Below are 20,713 nucleotides of genomic sequence, written 5' to 3' on the forward strand. Positions count from 1 at the left end.
ATAAAAGAATCCTTACAGTGCAGAAGGAGGCCATTCAGCCCATTGAGACCATACCGACAACTATCCCACCCAGGCTCAGTCCCTATAACCCCACATATTTACCCTTCTAGTCCTTCTGACACTAAGGGGCAATTTAGCATAGCCAAAAAACCTAACCAGCATATCTTTGGACTGTGGGAGGAAAGCAGAGCACCCAGAGGTAACTCATGCAGACACGGGAAGAACGTGCAAACTCGACACAGGCACCCAAGGCCGGAACTGAACCCAGATCCCTGGGTGCTTTGAGGCAGCAGTGCTAACCATTGTGCCACCCCATACCAATACCTTATCCAGGTGCCCATTTTTGATGTCTGAATCTAGAGTAGAAGAGTTGGCAAGCTATACATCCGATCGGAGGCAGGATTCACTGGAGTAGGATCTATGTCGGATTTCTGCATGTATTAGCTCATAGGCCATCGAGCCCCCACTCCCCCACCTCCAATCTTGTTTTCATTATGATTAGCTACTTTAACTAAAACTGGGCATTGAAACTGGCCTGTAAGGCATTAATAGAGCAATAACTCCTATATTAGCCCACTGAATGTCATTCCCTTAAATCACCTGAAGTCTGTGTACAGAATCATAGAACCATACAGCGCAGAAGAGGCCCTTCGGCCCATCGAGGCCGCACCGACACATCAGTAACACCTGAACTCCCACCCAATCCCATCTGCCAGCACTTGGCCCATAGCCCTGAATGTTATGACGTGCCAAGTGTTCACCCAGATACTTTTTAAAGGATGTGAGGCAACCTGCCTCTACCACTCTCCCAGGCAGTGCATTCCAGACCGTCACCATCCTCTGGGTAAAAATGTTTCTCCTCACATCCCCCCTAAACCTCCTGCCCCTCACCTTGAACCCATGTCCCCTCGTGATTGATCCTTCAACTAAGGGGAATAGCTGCTCCTTATCCACTCTGTAGGTCACCCCCTCAGTCTTCTTTGCTCCAACAAAAATAACCCAAGTTTATGCAACCTCTCTTCATAACTTAAATGTTCCATCCCAGGTAGCAACCTGGTAAATCTCCACTGCAACTCCACCTGTGCAACCACATCCCTTTCTATAATGTGGCGACCAGAACTGCACACAGCACTCCAGCTGTGGTCTCACCAAAGTCCTATTAAACTCCAACATGACTTCCCCGCTTTTGTAAGCTACGCCTCGATTGATAAAGGCAAGCGTCCCATATGCCTTTGTCACCACCCTACTAACATGCCCTTCTGCCTTCAGAGATCTGTGGACAAACACACTAAGGTCCCTTTGTTCCACAGATCTTCCTAGTGTCCTACCATTGAGTACCTTCTTGTCAAATTACTCCTTCCAAGTGAGTGTGTGTAAAATGCCTCACTGAGTTACAGAATAAGCTGGAACTCTGACCGTGAAGATCATTCATTAATACTCCCCCAAAAATATATTGGAATAACAAAATGGAAGCTAAAAATGTTTGATTACCAATACGGCAAAATTCTTTGTAGATGTGTGATGGTGAGAAATTGTATTTTGTTTTCCATTTAACTATTTATCTCACATTCACTCTAATTTTTTATTTATTTTTTCAATTTCTCTTGTTTTACTTCACCCTTTGTGTTATTCTTTCAGCCATTCCCACTTGTCTCTACCTTTTATTTTCTCTCTTCTCTTTCCTAACTAGCTCCCACACTGCAGGGTTGCATTGGGATTTCATTAAGAAGCAGCTTTGAAATGTAATCTAACACCACAATGGCAAATCGCAGAAGCTTATTGAGTTTGGACAATCAGTGATAGAGATTAAAGGGTTACTTTCAGAATAGCACATGGAATGTAGGAGATCCAGAGGATATGACTGAGCCTCTTGAGTGAAAAATTGCCAGAAAAAGCAGGCGGTTTGATTAAATCTTACCATGCTTACTGTCAGAGGAGGAAAGAAATGTCAAGGGCGTAATTAAAGGCTAGTTTCCCATACTCCATTTTTGAATGAGATCATCAAAAGAACAGGTGGTGATTGCAAAGCCTACTGTTCTTAAGGGCTGCATTAAAGATGTGAAGGGGTACGTTTATAAGACTCCATCGCATAACATCTGGGCTGGAAATGTAGAATATTTGGAAATAAAGTAATTTTTAAACCTTTTCTCATTCCCATATTTCGCAACATGAATTATTACTTGTGTCTCCCAATGATTGAAGTATGTGATGAAAGGTGCTATTATTACAGGAGCAGATCAGCTAGCTAAGCTTAGGCATCTTGTCTTATGGCTGTGCCAAGAACTAATACAACACAGACAATACCAAGAACGTAAGCATTTTTTGGAACAGATAAATGTCATTAGGCCCATCAAGTCTCTTCGCATTTTCATACACCACTCATCCACAAGCTCAACATATCCTTCGACAATTTCAGAAATGGATTTCAATTGTTTCCTCAGTCCAGTTAGATACTTACCCATAGAATTCCTACTGTACAGAAAGAGGCCATTCAGCCTCGGTACGGTAGCACAGTGGTTAGCACTGCTGCTTCACAGCTCCAGGGACCTGGGTTCGATTCCTGGCTTGGGTCACTGTCTGTGTGGAGTTTGCACATTCTCCTCGTGTCTGCGTGGGTTTCCTCTGGGTGCTCCGGTTTCCTCCCACAGTCCAAAGATGTGTGGGTTAGGTTGATTGGCCATGCTAAAATTGCCCTTAGTGTCCTGGGATGCGTAGGTTAGAGGGATTAGTAGGTAAATATATAGGGATATGGGGGTAGGGCCTGAGTGGGGTTGTGGTCGGTGTAGACGCGATGGGCTGAATGGCCTCTTTCTGTGCTGTAGGGTTTCTAAGATTTCTAAGATCTCTAAGCCCATCAAGCCTTCACCGACAACAATCCCACCTACACCCTATTCCTGTCACCCCATTTACCCTGCTAATCCTCCTGACATTAAGGGGCAATTTAGTGTGGACAATCAATCTAACCTGCATATCTTTGGACTGTGGATGGAAACCTGAGTAGCTGGAGGAAACCCATGCAGACATAGGAAGAACGTGCAAACTCCGCATTGTCACCCAAGTCCAGAATTGAATCCAGGTCCCTGGTATTATGAGGCAGCAGTGCTAACAACTGTGCCGCCCTCGAATAACTTCAGAAATGGATTTTGTTTCCTCAGCCCATTTAGATACTTACCCACCTTCTCAATCATAGGAAAAGGACCATTTAACAATGGAGCTACCCAAAGACAATACTGGACCAAGCTACAGTCCCACTCTAGCCACACCGACCCCCGCCGACTATGGCAAGGTCTGCAAGACATAACAGGCTATAAGTTGAAGGCATGTAAAATCACCAGCTCCAACGCACCCCTCCATGATGAGCTCAATGCATTCTATGCCCCTTTTGAGCAAGAGGTCAGTGAGAGCATGCCCTCCACTCTGGAAGCCCTGGATGAACCTGTGTCTGGGGTCACCACTGCAGATGTCAGAGCAGCTTTCTTGAAGGTTAACCCATGGAAAGCAACTGGCCTGGACGATTGTGTGGCTTTTGCTACCAAATAAACCTGTTGGACTCTAACCTGGTGTTGTTAAACTTCTTACTGGATGGGGTACCCAGACGTGCACTCAGATCCTGCGCGGATCAGCTGGCGGAAGTATTCACAGATATCTTCAACCTCTCTTTACAACAATCTTAGGTCGCTATCTGCTTCAAAAAGACGGCCATCATCCCGGTACCTAAGAAAAACCAAGCAGCGTGCCTTAATGACTATCGGCCGGTGGCTCTGACATCCATCATTATGAAGTGCTTCGAAAGGTTAGTCATGGCACGAATCAATTCCAGCCTCCCGGACTACCTGGATCCACTACAGTTTGCCTACCGCTGCAACAGGCCCACAGCAGACGCCATTTTCCTGATCCTGCACTCAACCCTGGAACACCTAGATAACAAGGACACCTATGTCAGACTTCTATTTATTGACTACAGCTCAGCCTTCAACGCTATTATTCCCATGAAACTCATCTCCAAACTCCGTGGCCTTGGCCTCGGCACCTCCCTCTGCGACTGGATCCTGAACTTCCTAACTCACAGACCACAATCAGTAAGGATAGGCAACAACACCTCCTCCACGATCATCCTCAACACTGGTGCCCCACAAGGCTGTGTTCTCAGCCCCCTATTATACTCCTTATACACTTATGACTGTGTGGCCAAATTCCCCTCCAATTCGATTTTCAAGTTTGCTGACGACACAACCATAGTGGGTCAGATCTCAAACAATGACGAGGCAAGTACAGAAATGAGATAGAGAATCTGGTGAACAGGTGCTGCAACAATAATCTCTCCCTCAATGTCAACAAAACGAAGGAGATTGTCATTGACTTCAGGAAGCGTAAATGAGAACTTGCCCCTGTCTACATCAATGGGGATGAAGTAGAAAGGGTCGAGAGCTTCAGGTTTTTAGGTGTCCAGATCACCAACAACCTGTCCTGGTCCCCCCATGCTGACACTATAGTTAAGAAAGCCCACCAACGCCTCTACTTTCTCAGAAGACTAAGGAAATTTGGCATATCAGCTCCGGCTTTCACCAACTTTTACAGATGCACTATAGAAAGCATTATTTCTGGTTGTATCACAGCTTGGTATGGCTCCTGCTCTGCCCAAGACTGCAAGGAACTACAAAAGGTCATGAATGTAGCCCAATCCATCACGCAAACCAGCCTCCCGTCCATTGACTCTGTCTATACTTCCCTCTGCCTCGGCAAAGCGGCCAGCATAATTAAGGACACCACACATTCTCTCTTCCACCTTCTTCCTTCGGGAAAAAGATACAAAAGTCTGAGGTCATGTACCAACCGACTCAAGAACAGCTTCTTCCCTGCTGCTGTCAGACTTTTGAATGGACTTACCTTGCATTAAATTGATCTTTCTCTACACCCTAGCTATGACTGTAACACTACATTCTGCATTTTCTTGTTTCCTTCTCTATGAACAGTATTGGGGCGCCACGGCGGCACAGTGATTAGCACTGCTCCTTCACAGCGCCAGGGACCTGGTTTCGATTCCTGGCTTGGCTCACTGTCTGTGTGGAGTTTACACATTCTCCCCGTGTCTGCGTGGGTTTCCTCCGGGTGCTCCAGTTTCCTCCCACAGTCTGAAAGACGTGCTGGTTAGGTGCATTAACCCGAACAGGTGCCAGAGTGTGGTGACAAGGGGAATTTCACAGTAACTTCATTACTGTGTTAGTGTAAGCTTTACTTGTGACAAATGAATAAACTTTAACTCTATAGACAGTTACATGGGTACGATGGGTATAGAGGGATAAGGGCCAAATGCAGGCAATTGGGATTAGCTTAGGGGTTTTAAAAAAAAAGGGCGGCATGGACAAGTTGGGCCGAAGGGCCTGTTTCCATGCTGTAAACCTCTATCACTCTATGTTTTGTCTGTAAAGCGCACAAAAAACAATACTTTTCACTGTATGTGACAATAATAACTCAAATCAAAGACAACTGTAAAAACTATGTTGTTTTCAAAGTGCTATGATTGGATTGCAATAATGACAGAATGTGTTGGAGCAACAATGAATTGTGACACTGAATGTGCTTTCAATCAACCTCTACACACTGCAGCTGTGCCATTTTGAAGATGATGTGGAGATGCCGGCGTTGGACTAGGGTGGGCACAGTACAAAGTCTCACAACACCAGGTTAAAGTCCAACAGGTTTATTTGGTATCACGAACTTTCAGAGCGCTGCCCCTTCATTAGTTGAGTCCTTCATCACTCACCTGATGAAGGGGCAGCGCTCTGAAAGCTTGTGATACCAAATAAACCTGTTGGACTTTAACCTGGTGTTGTGAGACTTTGTACTGTGTCCATTTTGAAGAGATACTGTTCAGAGGTTATAAAAGGCCTTCACGACTGACAGTGATGCAAATCAGGAGAATTCTCCAAGTCACTCGTGGTTTAAGTGTGGAAGTGGGCACTCCTGGAGGAGTTCTGTCAGGATCAGGGAGGTGGGAGAAGTGCTGAGTGAAATTCTCCGGGGGTGGGCCATTACTGTTTCTAATTCCCATCAATAATTTAAGTTCACAAAACAAATGCAGATTGAATAAATGTGCAGATGGTACCAAGCTAGGAGAGGCAGCGGAATTGGAGGAGACAGTTCAGAAACTACAGTACGAGCTAGACTAAATATGAAAAGTGGGAGAAACAACAGCAAATGAAATTTAAAACCGATAATAATGTAAAGTACTGCAGAGAGCAATGGAAATGGAGCAAAACATACACTCCATGGACAGTGTTAAAAATGCCAAAGCTAAAGTTGAAAGAAGCATTGGAGTTCTATTGGTCCAATGATCAACATCTCTGGCAGGAATCAAAACGGCCAATAAAGCCTTGAACAACAGCCAAAATAGCAGAAGTCTGATGAAGGCATGATCGAGCTAAATATTTCTCTGTCAGATCACACCTTGAGCACTGGATCCAGTTCCAGCACTGAGACACAGTGGAGACACTGGAGCATCAGAGACAGATATCTCTGGTGGAAGAGGGTCTCAGTATGATTAAAATCTGGAAAAGCATGAACTATAAAGCCTAGAAAATAGGTCTCTATGACGTGATCTTATAAATATTACAGATGTTTGAAGGTAAAAAAATGTAATTGAAAATAAGTTTAGATTAAATTGCAAGGGAGAACATGGACCACGATTACAAAGCGAGTAAAGAACAGACTTAGGACGAATATCAGGATATCCTTCTTCATAAAAGGGAGTAACAATGGAGTGGAAAACATTTCCACTGTTTCCTGCAGAAATCCATGTATAGGAATTCTGGAGAAAGCAGTGGAGATGAAAGTCCTGGAGTTATTTAAAAGAATTGATTGCTGGAATGAGAAAAGGGAAAGGATTAAGGATCATTTTGAATGGACGAACCAGGGTAGACCAAGTTATCTTTCTCATGATAGATAGTGATTGATATGGAATTCCGCTGCCATCGAACTCATATCCTGCACTCTCCACCGACCAGATGAAGCTTTGAGTTTTAAATCGGCCTTTATTCACGCTATAGCAAGGAAATCTGCCTTTTTGATTTGATTTATTATTGTCACATGTAGTGGGATACAGAGAAAAGTATTGCTTGTTGTGTGCTATACAGGCAAAACATACCATTCATAGAGTACACGGGGAGATGGAAAGAATAAGTGCAGAATATAGTGTTGCAGTTACAGGTAGTACATTGTCAACAACGCTCAAGAAGCTCAACCCCATTCAGGAAAAAGCAGCCTGCTTGACTTGCAAACCAATCCACCACCTTCAACATTCACTCCCTCCATCACCAACATACAATAGCAGTGTGTAACATCTACAAGAGACACTGCAGGAACTCACCAAGGTTCCTTAGACAGCACCTGATGCAAATTTCCCCAGTTCTCCTCCAAGCCACACACCATCCTAACTTGGAACTATAATCACCTTTCGTTCACGGTTGCTGGGTCAAAATCTTGGAGTTCTCTTCCTTGTTTCACTGTGGGTGTACCTACACCAGAAGTACGGCAGCGTTTCAAGAAGGTGGCTCACCACCACTTTCTCAAGGGCAACTAGGGATCGACAATAAAAATGCTCTCCTAGACAGTGATGCCAACATCCCATGAAGAAAAATTAAAAAGAATAGGAAAACATGCATCATGAGCATAGATTGAATATTTTATTGTCTGAACTTCTCATTTTTGTTTCTTCTAGGCTTCCAATACACTATCATACACAAAGTTCCTTTTTCCGCAATCCTTATTCCATTAAAATGCAAACTCATCACCTTACCACTGTTGTGGGAAATTCACCACTTCGGAGTCAGACTTGGAGGTTCAACAAAACAGTTTTATTCGGACAAAGCTTTGGGAGAAGCACTGGTACTCCACAGTACTGGCAGCTACCTTCTCAACTACACAATGGGAGTTGAGCATCTTTTATACTTTTTAGATAATAGACAGTACGGACATTAGCCGTTAGCACATCGTTACAAGTTGAGTAGACAGATACGGACATCGACAGTTAACACATCGTTACGAGCAGACAGGTACGGACATTGACAGTTAACACATCATTGTATATAGAGTGGATACATTTATGCAGTTATGTCCTCTATCAATGACTGGTTTCGATATATACATTTATGTATTTATGTCCCCATCAGTGGCTGAGCTCGTTACATCTATGCAATTATGTCCCCATCAGTGGCTGATCTTGTTATCAAACTCATTGTTCTGGATCTGCTCTTATCTCAAGTTTTAAGGTGCCTCAAGGTCTGACCAGTTTCCTGCAGCAGCTTAGACACTGCAGGTTTTAACTCTTTGTGTAATGTCTGTGCCTAAAGTCAGTGCCCTTTCATGTCCCTTCCCAGAGTCCATTTTGTGTGCCAGGTAACCATTTTGTGTCCATCACTTTGATTTCACCAGAACAACTCCCCCTTTTGGTCAGGATTATTATTTAATAATCCACAGACCAACAACAGCAGCATCTTCACAGGTAGATGTCCGTCTTCTTTTTTCCTTCCCTGTAGCTCTCGATGTCTTCAAAAGGTTCCCATCATGTATTCTTCCTCGATGGTTACACTGGCTCCTGGCACAATTCGAGTCACCATTACTTTGCAACAGGCATTAAGGCATCCAACAATTAGGCAACAGACAATTACTATTGCAATGAGAATGATCAGTCCATGCATTAAATAGGATCCCCAGGATCCCCCCACTAGCCATTCGAGCCAGCTATTCCCCTTCTTGGGTCCTTGTCTGAACTCATCAAGCTGCTTTCTTATGTTATTAATGACTTGGGTGATGTTATAGGATTCGTCTGTGACATGTGTTATGCATTTGTCTCCTATTATTGTGCATACACACCCTTTCACTCCCTGGAGCCCCCTGCACACAGGATCTGTGGGGATTTACAAGTTCCACACATACCCCTTTTATATTTGCCAATTTGTCCCTTACAGGATGTGTCTGAGGTATCTACTGTATGTAATTCATGGGGGGTCCACCCAGGGGTGGCCACAAATAGGGCTTCTACTGATTGGGCTGACGGGTAACATACAGTTCGATTCCCGTGTAAATGTATATGAGCTTTGTAAAGTAGGTTATCCTCTAGCCCAGTCAAATTTACAGTCGCGACAACACAGAGTAATACAGTTACATATGTGATCCTATACATAAGAACATAAGAACATAAGAAATAGGAGCAGGAGTAGGCCATCTAGCCCCTCGAGCCTGCCTCGCCATTCAATAAGATCATGGCTGATCTGACGTGGATCAGTACCACTTACCTGCCTGATCCCCATAACCCTTAATTCCCTTACCGATCAGGAATCCATCCATCCGCGCTTTAAACATATTCAGCGAGGTAGCTCCACCACCTCAGTGGGCAGAGAATTCCAGAGATTCACCACCCTCTGGGAGAAGAAGTTCCTCCTCAACTCTGTCTTAAACCGACCCCCCTTTATTTTGAGGCTGTGTCCTCTAGTTTTAACTTCCTTACTAAGTGGAAAGAATCTCTCCGCCTCCACCCTACCAGCCCCCGCATTATAAGTCTCCATAAGATCCCCCCTCATCCTTCTAAACTCCAACGAGTACAAACCCAATCTCCTCAGCCTCTCCTCATAATCCAAACCCCTCATCTCCGGTATCAACCTGGTGAACCTTCTCTGCACTCCCTCCAATGCCAATATATCCTTCCTCATATAAGGGGACCAATACTGCACACAGTATTCCAGCTGCGGCCTCACCAATGCCCTGTACAGGTGCATCAAGACATCCCTGCTTTTATAATCTATCCCCCTCGCAATATAGGCCAACATCCCATTTGCCTTCTTGATCACCTGTTGTACCTGCAGACTGGGCTTTTGCGTCTCATGCACAAGGACCCCCAGGTCCCTTTGCACGGTAGCATGTTTTAATTTGTTTCCATTGAGATAGTAATCCCATTTGTTATTATTTCCTCCAAAGTGTATAACCTCGCATTTCTCAACGTTATACTCCATTTGCCATATCCTCGCCCACTCACTCAGCCTGTCCAAATCTCTCTGCAGATCTTCTCCGTCCTCCACACGATTCACTTTTCCACTTATCTTTGTGTCGTCTGCAAACTTCGTTACCCTACACTCCGTCTCCTCCTCCAGATCATCTATATAAATGGTAAATAGTTGCGGCCCGAGTACCGATCCCTGCGGCACGCCACTAGTTACCTTCCTCCAACCGGAAAAACACCCATTTATTCCGACTCTTTGCTTCCTGTCGGATAGCCAGTCCCCAATCCACTTTAACACACTACCCCCAACTCCGTGTGCCCTAATCTTCTTCAGCAGCCTTTTATGGGGCACCTTATCAAATGCCTTTTGGAAATCCAAAAACACCGCATCCACCGGTTCTCTTCCATCAACTGCCCTAGTTACATCTTCATAAAAATCCAACATGTTCGTCAAGCACGACTTTTCCCTCATGAATCCATGCTGCGTCTGATTGATCGAACCATTTCTATCCAGATGCCCTGCTATCTCCTCTTTAATAATGGATTCCAGCATTTTCCCTACTACAGACATTAAGCTGACCGGCCTATAGTTACCCGCCTTTTGTCTCCTTCCTTTTTTAAACAGCGGCGTAACATTAGCCGCTTTCCAATCAACCGGCACATGTCCGCAACAAGCAAGTATCAATCTTATTACTTTATGTTAACAATTTTCCAAAAGTTATATTGCCAACCCAAACACGTCAGTTACTCTTGCTTGTAGTCCGTTTTCTCTTCTCGCAGGCAGAGCTTGCCGTTCAAGATCCTGCTACTTTTGATGGATGCATCCTACGAGTGGACAGGCTGCAGAGGTGGATGGGGATTGTAAAGCCAAAAGCAAAACACTTGCACCCCCTCCAATTAAGAAGTGGTTTTGAACCATGCCTACTAGTTCATCAATTCACTTATACATCAGTAGTGCAAAATATTTAATTACATATCCCCCCCTCCATAGAAAGCTTAGTGTGAATCAGATAACACTTTGAACTGGCTTTTTGGCTGCAGTTGGACATCCATTCATTTGTATGTAAGCCTATCAAAAGACATCGCTTTCCCCATTAAAATCACATGCCATACAGCTCCAATGTTTATATGATGCACTCTTACATTATATCTAACTTGATCATTTGCGTGCAAGCGCCGCATTACAGTACTTCACAAAATGCCACTACCCTACCTACAAAGAAGTGCATTCAAATGCTTAGCACCAACATTTAGCAGCGATGTGCAAGTTATTACAAACTACGGCAAAGAATGGTTAAATGCTTGGAATAAATAGCCTTTTCATGGAGGATCAATACACAATATATAATGTATAAATATATTATATAAAATTGGTTAGGACTTTTCAGGATTTGATTTATACTTAAAATTTAACAGTTTTAACACTTCCTCAGCCCCCCCCCCCCGAAGTTAAACCAAAGTACAAAGCACCGCATCCACTGCCCGCAACAAACAATCCACAAGAACAAACAGGCTTCAACAACTCCTGCTTTCAATCTAATGCAACAATAGCCACCTACATTCGACAAGCAACCAGACCCCACAAACACACTGAAATACAAAAACTAAGATTTCTCCTCCCCGCCTCCCAGTACGCCATTCCACTAGTTCATCATAATCCTGGGACATGATCACTCCCATTTTTAGGATGGTTTGGTGAGCGCTGGAGAGCCCATCCTTGAAAGCCTGGATGAAAGCTCGATCCCCACGGCCTGGGTTCCCTTGCCCTGAGCATTCCTGGTATACTTGGAACAACCGTTCCCTGTATTCATAAGCTCCTTCCCCCTTTAGTTGTTTGGTCATTGTAATTCTGCTCCAGTTAGTAGGAGCATTTCCTAAAACTCTCTGGACTTGTGTTTTAAACAGGGTGAAGGGTGCCTGTTGGGCATCTATTTCTGCTGTTAGGGCAACTACATGTGTCCAACGTCCCCCACTATAATCTTGTGCTGAGGGAGTGGCGGGTCCTCCTGCTACCTGCCTCCATTTATCCACTGGACATGATGCCCTGACCAGTTAGTGTATGTCTCTCAGGTGTAGTTGGTGTCCTACCCAAACTGTATCTAATTCTTCCCAGAATTTAGTGTTCGCGCTTCTAGGTTGTAGTTTACCCAGGGAAGCCATTATCTGCTGCCTTTCACCAGGGTTGAATGGCTTATAATTTGCTTTTGGCTGCGCATCTGTTCTCCCTCAGGTTACTGGTGCTAAGTTGTGTTCCAGCGCTTCCCATTCCTCTGGAGGAGCGGTTGGTCCATGTCGTGTGGACTCATAAGGAGGTAGAGGAACAGTTTCCCCTCCCCATCGATTCTCCTCTAACACTTGGTTTCATTTCTCCAGTTCCCTTACTCTGGATTCTAACTCTCTAATCTTCTCTTTATCTTCACTCCACTTTTTGGTGGAGGCGACTACTTGCTCAATTAGTCCCACTAATTGATGTACTAATAATACCCCTGCCTTCTTTGTCTTGTTTCTCTTTTCCTCATCTATCTACTTTCTCTGCTGTTCTAAGGTCTGAGAAGCATCCCAGCCATCCCTTTGCATCCTCTTTATTAACGCTTGTCTGTCTATCATGTACATTTCAATAAGAGATCCTGCTGGTCCTCTCTTAACTTCTTTATCTGCCATCTCGCAGACTTCACTACCCCCGGTCACTATTGCCTCCTTGGCAACATGTTTTATGCACCATACGGCCACGATTACTTCCTAGCAATGAGTTTCTCTACCGTAGGGACTTCACTACCCCCGGCCACTATTACTACCCTAGCACCGTGTTTCTCTACCGTCTCAGGGTTTCTATTTATACTCACGGCCACTATTACCATCTCAGCAATGTGTTTCTCCACCGGAGTCCGGCTCTAGGTCAGAGTTGATCAGCTCCTTTTCCGCACCGCTTTACAACATTGACAGTCCAGTACCCAACTATACAAACTTTCATGCAAACAGGTGGCAAACTCTGCGTTAGTTCGCCACTCCAGAGTTTGATGTTAACCGACCTTTGCCACTTGTGCTTCACAATCCTAAGTGCCCTTGTGCCTCTACGCCCACTTCAGGGTCCTGACCTTTGCGTGGGGGATTTTCCCTCTTAACAACCGGTCTAAGGCTGAGCGTTTGAGACAGGCACTTCCTTGTCCTCTAGTCGGTCAGCACAAGTAACAGTCAATCAATACTTATCACTATACCATCAACAATCGGTACTTATCTCTATACCATAAATTCCCCTTAATTTTCCTCATCTTCCTCCTCCTCTTCCTCCTGCTGGTTATCCTCCCCAGCGACACCCAGCTGGTCAGCCTCCACGTCCTCCTCCTCTTCCAATATGTCATCTCTCTGTAGAGCCAGATTGTGCAAGGCACAGCACATGACCACTATGCGGGAAAAGATCACTGGGTTGTACTGGAGGGTCCTGCCAGATTGGTCCAGGCACCGGAATCGCATTGAGGAGCCCAATGCACCCCTCCACTATCGCGCGGGAGGCTACATAGGCCTCATTATAGCGGGTCTATGCCTCAGTCACAGGCCTCCGCACAGGCGTCATCAACCATGTCCGAAGCGGGTAACCCATATCACCCACGAGCCACCCCCGCAGCGTGGACTCCTCCTCAAATGCCTCCGGGATATCCGAGCTCCTGACAATGAAGCTGTCGTGCACACTACCTGGATGTCTTGCGCAGACATACATAATGTTCATGTTATGGTCGCACATGAGTTGAACATTCAGGGATTGGAACCCCTTTCTGTTGATGAATCTCTGCAGATTCTGTAGGGGGGCCGCGAAGGTGACGTGTGTGCAGCCGATGGCTCCCTGTACGTTAAGCATCCCCACAATGGCTGCGAACCCTGCAGCCCGGGCTTCCTGATAGGCCTGGTCCAGGTTAAATTTGATGTACTGCCCAGCCCGGGCATACAGGGCTTCAGTGACCTGCTTGACACAGGTGTGCACAGCTGATTGGGAAATGCCACAGACATGTCCGCTAGGGGTCTGGAAGGAGCCAGTTGCATAAAAGTTCAGAGCGGCCGTCAATTTGACAGCCACCGAGAGTGGGTGGCCCCCCTGCCTCCAGGTGCCAGGTCCTGCAACAGGTTGCATGGTCTCCTTTCAGAGGCGGAGGCATCGGGCCCCCAGGCTGCTCAACCTTTCCTCATATGAGAAATCCTTCATTCCTGGGACCATTCTTGTGAACCTTCTCTGGACCCCCTCCAAGGCCAGCACATCCTTCCTTAGGGATGAGGCGCAAAACTACTCACAATATTACAACGTGTTAACCTTAAGAATCCTGAACCAGGACTCCAGAGTCCCTTTGTGCTTTAGATTTCTGAAGCCTTTCCCCTCACATCCCTCAGTCTTCTTTTACTCTTAAAATCTACAGGCTTTTAAAAGCCATGTTTGGGTTAAATCTATTTCTCGAGTTACCTTGTCTTATCATATTCTTTTCAACCTTGATAGCATTCTGTACAATGCCCTTCTTCACTGTGGTTCTGAGTAAGACCTTTTATCAAAACACAAACATCATTTTTGTTCAGCTGGCTAGAATTCATTCCATTCAAGGATTTATGAATTCATCTTTGATAAAGGGAATCATCTCAATCCCAGAGTCAGTACTATGGTCAGGTTTGCCAAACCAAAGCTTGTTTTATGTGGTATGAAATGTGACTATTGAGGTTTAGGGGCACGGTTTTGTGGAATGGGTCACAAGGTCATGACCACATTGCTTTTGTACAATGACTCATGTCTCAAATACTGAATGGTTGGCAAATGTAATAATTCAAAACATATTGTATATACACTTTTTAACATTCAACAACCCATGTGGTTTCCACAGGAAAAAAAAACAAGCATATAGGCTGGGTCTACTCTACTATAAAGTATGGAAACTGTCCCTTCAATGCAGATTGGTTTCTTTTGATGTTTACACCATCACAAATAATTGGTCACAGTAATGATCTGTGAATGTACAGGTCAAGCCACTGTCACTGCAATCACTTCCAAATGGTAATTTGGACTTTTAAATGACTTGGGCAAGCAAAGATTTGCGACAATCCGATTAAAACCAATTAAGGCTTTTGACGAGAGCATGTTTCAAAAAAATGTACCTGATGTAAAGTCAAAATTTGAAACTTCAAACTGACATTTGCCCTGTGTTTTCTGGTAGGTTGTGGTTTTTGGGGCGGCACGGTGGCACAGTGGTTAGCACTGCTGCCTCACGGCGCCAGAGACCCAGGTTCAATTCCCGGCTTGGTATACTGTCTGTGTGGAGTTTCCCAGTGCCTGCGTGGGTTTCCTCCAGGTGCTCCCACAGTCTGAAAAATGTGCTGGTTAGGTACATTGACCCAAACAGGTGCTGGAGTATGGCGACTAAGGGAATTTCACAGTAGCTTCATTGCAGTGTTAATGTACTTGTGACTAATAAATAAATAAAAAAGTTTTGTTATAGATTTGTGTGATCTTCATTAATGTTTTGTTTATTGATTCCCATTTTAAAACAGCCACAGGCTCTAATAATTAATTACTTGAACTAATGAATGCAGACTTATGCAAAAACAAGACCTTTTATAACCCGCAAATCGGTTTTGCTGAAGTGTTTTGTATTGATGAGAAGCACAGACAACTCAGTGCATATGCCTCTGAACTGATTTCTGAAAAGCAGCTTTAGAGCACCATGAAAAAGGTACTGCAACAGAGGGCAGCATGGTGGCAGTTCGCACTGCTGCCTCACAACGTCAGAGACCCGGGTTCCGGCCTTGGGTGACTGTCTGTGTGGAATTTACACGTTCTCCCTGTATCTGCGTGGGTTTCCTCTGGGTGCTACAGTTTCCTCCCACAGTCCAAAGATGTGCGGGTTAGGTTGATTGGCCATGTTAAATTGCCCCTTAGTGTCCCAAGATGTGTAGGTTAGGGGGATTAGCAGGGTAAATATGTGGGGTTACGGGAATAGGGGCTGGGTGGGATTGTTGGTGCAGGTTCGATGGGCCAAATGGCCTGTAGAGATTCACCTGGACTTCAGATTGATCACAGAGTGCAGAGCAAACTTTAAAAGTTAGCTACTTGGGGATGGTTTAAACATCATTTTAATCCCGATACATGTCTCCTTGGGTCTGCACTGTATTGAAATTAAGGATTTCCTGAAATCAGGATGCACTGTTTAGAATTCAACACTTCTTTCTCAGCTCTTCTGAAACTGGGGATCTCCTTAACTCAGTCTTCAATGCCTCTCGACTGTTAAAACAACTGTCAGACTTTCCTTTTAACTCGCATGATACTTTTCACCACAGGGGTGAAACCTGTCTTGAACGCTGGTCGATGGAAACAAAAATCGAGTAGGATGTAAAATAGACCGCCAAATAGTGGAAGAAAGCACCCATGGAGGGGGCAAGACCTTGGTGGGAGGGACATGTCCGATACGGAAAGGGGGCCTTAAGGGAACAATTCCTCCACCTCTCCCCATTTCCCACCAGAGGCCTTAGGCGGGTGGTCTACTGGACATTCCTCCCCATCCCAAATCTCCTTCTCCGCAGCATAAAAATGGGCTGGGCAGGAAGCGACCCTTAAGTGGCCATTTAAGGGCATCAACTGGGTGAAAGTGGATGGACCACCCTAGGCCTTGCCCACCAGCCCCCATAAAATTGTAGCTAGGTCAGGGGCCAGCGGGAAGGCCCACCTGCAAAACTGCTAGCGGGGTCTGTAAAAATTCTTCCCACTGAATAGAACTATATACATTGATTCAGACAAACTGAATTGAAATTGAATAGTTAATCGCAGCAAACTAATCAAAACCAGGACAGGTAATGAGTGGGATGGGAATAAGGTTTTATATGAACCAGCCAATGCACGACAACATGGAAATATGCTAATAAACTATCAGCCGATCATCAATTAATCCACGCAAGACGAAGAAACAGGAATAGGAGTAGGCCATTCGGCCCCTTGAGCCTGCTCCACCATTCAATAAGATCATAGCTGATCCAAGATTCCTCATATCCACTTTCCTGCCCTTTCCCCATAACACTTGATTCCCTTACTTATCAAAAATCTATCTCTGCCTTAAATTATACACCATGACTCTGCCCCCACAGCTTTGTGGCAAGGAGTTCCAAACACAAAACCCACTGAGAAGGAATTCCTCATTATCTCAGTCTTAAATTGATACCCCTTTATTCTGAGACCATGTTCTCTGATCCTCTCCCATGAGGGGAAACAGCCTCTCAGCATTTACCTTGTCAAGTCCCTCAATAATTCATTATGCTGCTGAAATGGTTTTAAAACAGCAGGCTTTACTCTAACAAAAACTTTAAAAATATATATTTTTACATGCATTGGTGGCATTATTGCTGGACTATTAATCCAGAAACTCAGCTAATGTTCTAGCGGCCTGGATTCGAATCCCACCATGGCAGATGGCAAAATTTGAATTCAATGAAAAATATCTGGAATTAAGAATCTACTGATGACTATGAAACCACTGATGGCTCAAATAATTGTCGATTGTCAGAAAAACTCATCTGGTTCACTAATGTCCTTTAGGGAAGGAAATCCACTGTCCTTACCTGGTCTGGCCTACATGTGACTCCAGAGTCACAGCAATGTGGTTGACTCACAACTGCCCTCGGGCAACAAGGGATGTGGAATAAATACTGGCCAGCCAGCTACGCCCATATTCCAGGAATAAAAATGTGAATGACCGCACTTCAAGAAAAAGCTATCTTATTCCTAATCAGTGGTCTCGGCAAAAAAGTTGATCTGTCTTTTCCAACTTTACTCTCCTCTCTCGAAGGCATTCCTTGATTCCACTGTAGGTGTTGCAGTGTGAGATAATATGACAAGGAAGCTTTAAATCACAATAATGATTTATTGAATAAACAGTTATAACTATATACGGACAAGCTCAGTACAAATACAAGTTTTGTCCCACCCATTCCTGGGCTCAGTGCAGGTTCCACCAACCCGCGCCCTATCGATCGGTTGAGGTTGGAGTGCTCCATTCTGATGGGTCACCTGAACATCACAGGACCGATAAATAATTGCCCCTTCAAGGGACTGCATCATCAATGTAGGATCCCACGCGACTTTACCCAAGTGATCGTTTGTCACCTGTTAAGCCTGGATAGCAAGTTATAGTGGGCTATTCAACTGTGTGGGGAAATCACATGTCCAACCCTGTCCTCAGCAGACGTTCCACCTTTCCAGCTGCTTAGCAACAGGTATCCTGGTGGTGACTTCCTCTCACACCCACAGGGTGCGGAGTTCAATCCAAGCAGTCTTACTGTTAACTGGGCTTTACAAAGAGCGGGAAAGCACAGATTGTTGTTTAAACATAGAAACAAGTTGGTTTCTATGAGTCATCAAGAGAGTAAACCTCTCAACCCACCCACCACTGCAGTTCAACACCACCTCCTTCCCTTAACCCTCCACCACCTTCCGCCCACCCCCCCCTCCCCTCCTCCTCCAACCCCACCCCTCGTCTATTTCTGGGCACTATCCTTCCTTTGTGAACACACAAACACTAAAACATGTGAATCAATTTGTCAGACATTTTAAACCCAGCATAATTATCATTTTGTAACTGGCTCCAAGTCCTGTTAGGACTAGTCAATGAAGCACAAATGGTTATTACTAAAGCGTTTGCAGCCACTGGCAATTGATCGATGTCAATCTCCCCTTTAAATCCTTCAGACATTATAAGATGCCTGGTATTATGCAGTAATGCACTGCTTTCATGTCTGCTGGAACACATCAATAATTTGTACACTATTTATTACATAGTTAAATAGATTGAGGCTTGTCCTTCAGGTCACCTTGTCCAATAGCTACCCGTCTTAAACTACCAATTTAATTAATAACAACTGGCATCCAAGATTTAGCAGTTCCTTGCTCACACGGAACATGTAATAATGTAAGTAAATTGTCAAAATTGATTCTCAACCATGAATAAACAGCTAACTTTTAACACAATTAAGATCGGAATAAAAATCAGAAAAAGGTAGATACGTACACTGTAAGTCAGTGGATGGCAGAAGGAAAGGTTGGAGAAAGTATTGATATCCATAATGCTCCCATCTGAACCTTAGCTTGCCCTTCTCTTTGGCCATCATTATGGATTTTTAAGGTTTTCCATTTATAATTTAAGATCTACAGCATTTATAAACTGGACTTAAATATTAGGGCCAAATCAAGTGGCTCCCCACCGGGTTTAAACTGGTTGGTAGCAGCTAGAAAATGACATTGAGAGTGACTGACATACCATCCCAATTCTACTGGGGTTCTGATTTGTCCTTCCCCTCCCCGCCTTGGTTCCCACCCATCACCTCTGCTGCCCCCCTCCCCCAGCCAAAATGTGACCTGTCCACTGCCACTCTACTCAACCAGTGGCATACAGCTGCTACCTGTAGCTTGCAGGTGAAATTTATACGAGCCCACAGGTTTGGTATGGGCTTCAGGTCAGCACAAGCCATCACACACAATCATTTCCCTGTTGATTTTATATCCATTTTGACCGCAAGTCAAACGTCTCAGCAAACCCTCTCCTATTTATACCTTTCAAAGGAAACTTCCAAAATTTTGAAAACTCTTTAAAATAGACTCCCTCTTTAACTTTCTCTGTCGGAAGGAACAAATTTAACATTTGAGCCTTTTTTTCACAACTATAACCTCTTATTCATGGGCGGCACGGTAGCACAGTGGTTAGTACTGCTGTCTCACAGCACCAGGGACCCAGGTTCAATTCCCAGCTTGGGTCTCTGTCTGTGTGAAGTTTGCACATTTTCTGTGTCTGCGTGGGTTTCCTCCGGGTTCTCTGGTTTCCTCCCACAGTCTGAAAGACGTGCTGGTTAGGTGCATTGACCCGAACAGGTGCCAAAGTGTGGCGACGAGGGGAAGTTCACAGTAATTTGCAGTGTTAATCATGATGTGGAGTTGCCGGCGTTGGATGGGGGTAGGTACAGTAAGTAGTCTCACAACACCAGGTTAAAGTCCAACAGGTTTATTTGGTAGCACGAGCTTTCGTCACTCACCTGTTGAACAAAGAACAAAGAACAAACAACAGTACCGCACAGGAAACAGGCCCTTCGGCCCTCCAAGCCTGTGCCGCTCCTTGGTCCAACTAGACCAATCGTTTGTATCCCTCCATCCCCAGGCTGCTCATGTGACTATCCAGGTAAGTCTTAAACAATGTCAGCGTGCCTGCCTCCACCACCCTACTTGGCAGCGCATTCCAGGCCCCCACCACCCTCTGTGTAAAAAACATCCCTCTAATATCTGAGTTATACTTCGCCCCTCTCACCTTGAGCCCGTGACCCCTCGTGAACGTCACTTCTGATCTGGGAAAAAGCTTCCCACCGTTCACCCTATCTATCCCCTTCATAATCTTGTACACCTCTATTAGATCTCCCCTCATTCTCCGTCTTTCCAGGGGGAACAACCCCAGTCTACCCAATCTCTCCTCATAGCTAAGACCCTCCATACCAGGCAACATCCTGGTAAACCTTCTCTGCACTCTCTCTAACGCCTCCACGTCCTTCTGGTAGTGCGGCGACCAGAACTGGACGCAGTACTCCAAATGTGGCCTAACCAGCGTTCTACACAGCTGCATCATCAGACTCCAGCTTGAAGGGGCAACGCTCCGAAAGCTCGTGCTACCAAATAAACCTGTTGGACTTTAACCTGTTGCAGTGTTAACGTAAGCCTTACTT

At 44.9% G+C, this 20,713-nt stretch overlaps 1 protein-coding gene across 12 annotated transcripts in view; it reads right to left on the reverse strand.

Annotated features, from left to right (window-relative positions):
• The window catches only part of LOC144498811 (ciliary neurotrophic factor receptor subunit alpha-like), a 314,103-nt gene that overhangs the window by 169,136 nt on the left and 124,254 nt on the right, over positions 1 to 20,713 (reverse strand). The window lies entirely within an intron of this gene.

The sequence above is a fragment of the Mustelus asterias genome, chromosome 1 (assembly GCF_964213995.1).
Source record: "Mustelus asterias chromosome 1, sMusAst1.hap1.1, whole genome shotgun sequence".
NCBI classification, from domain to species: domain Eukaryota; kingdom Metazoa; phylum Chordata; class Chondrichthyes; order Carcharhiniformes; family Triakidae; genus Mustelus; species Mustelus asterias.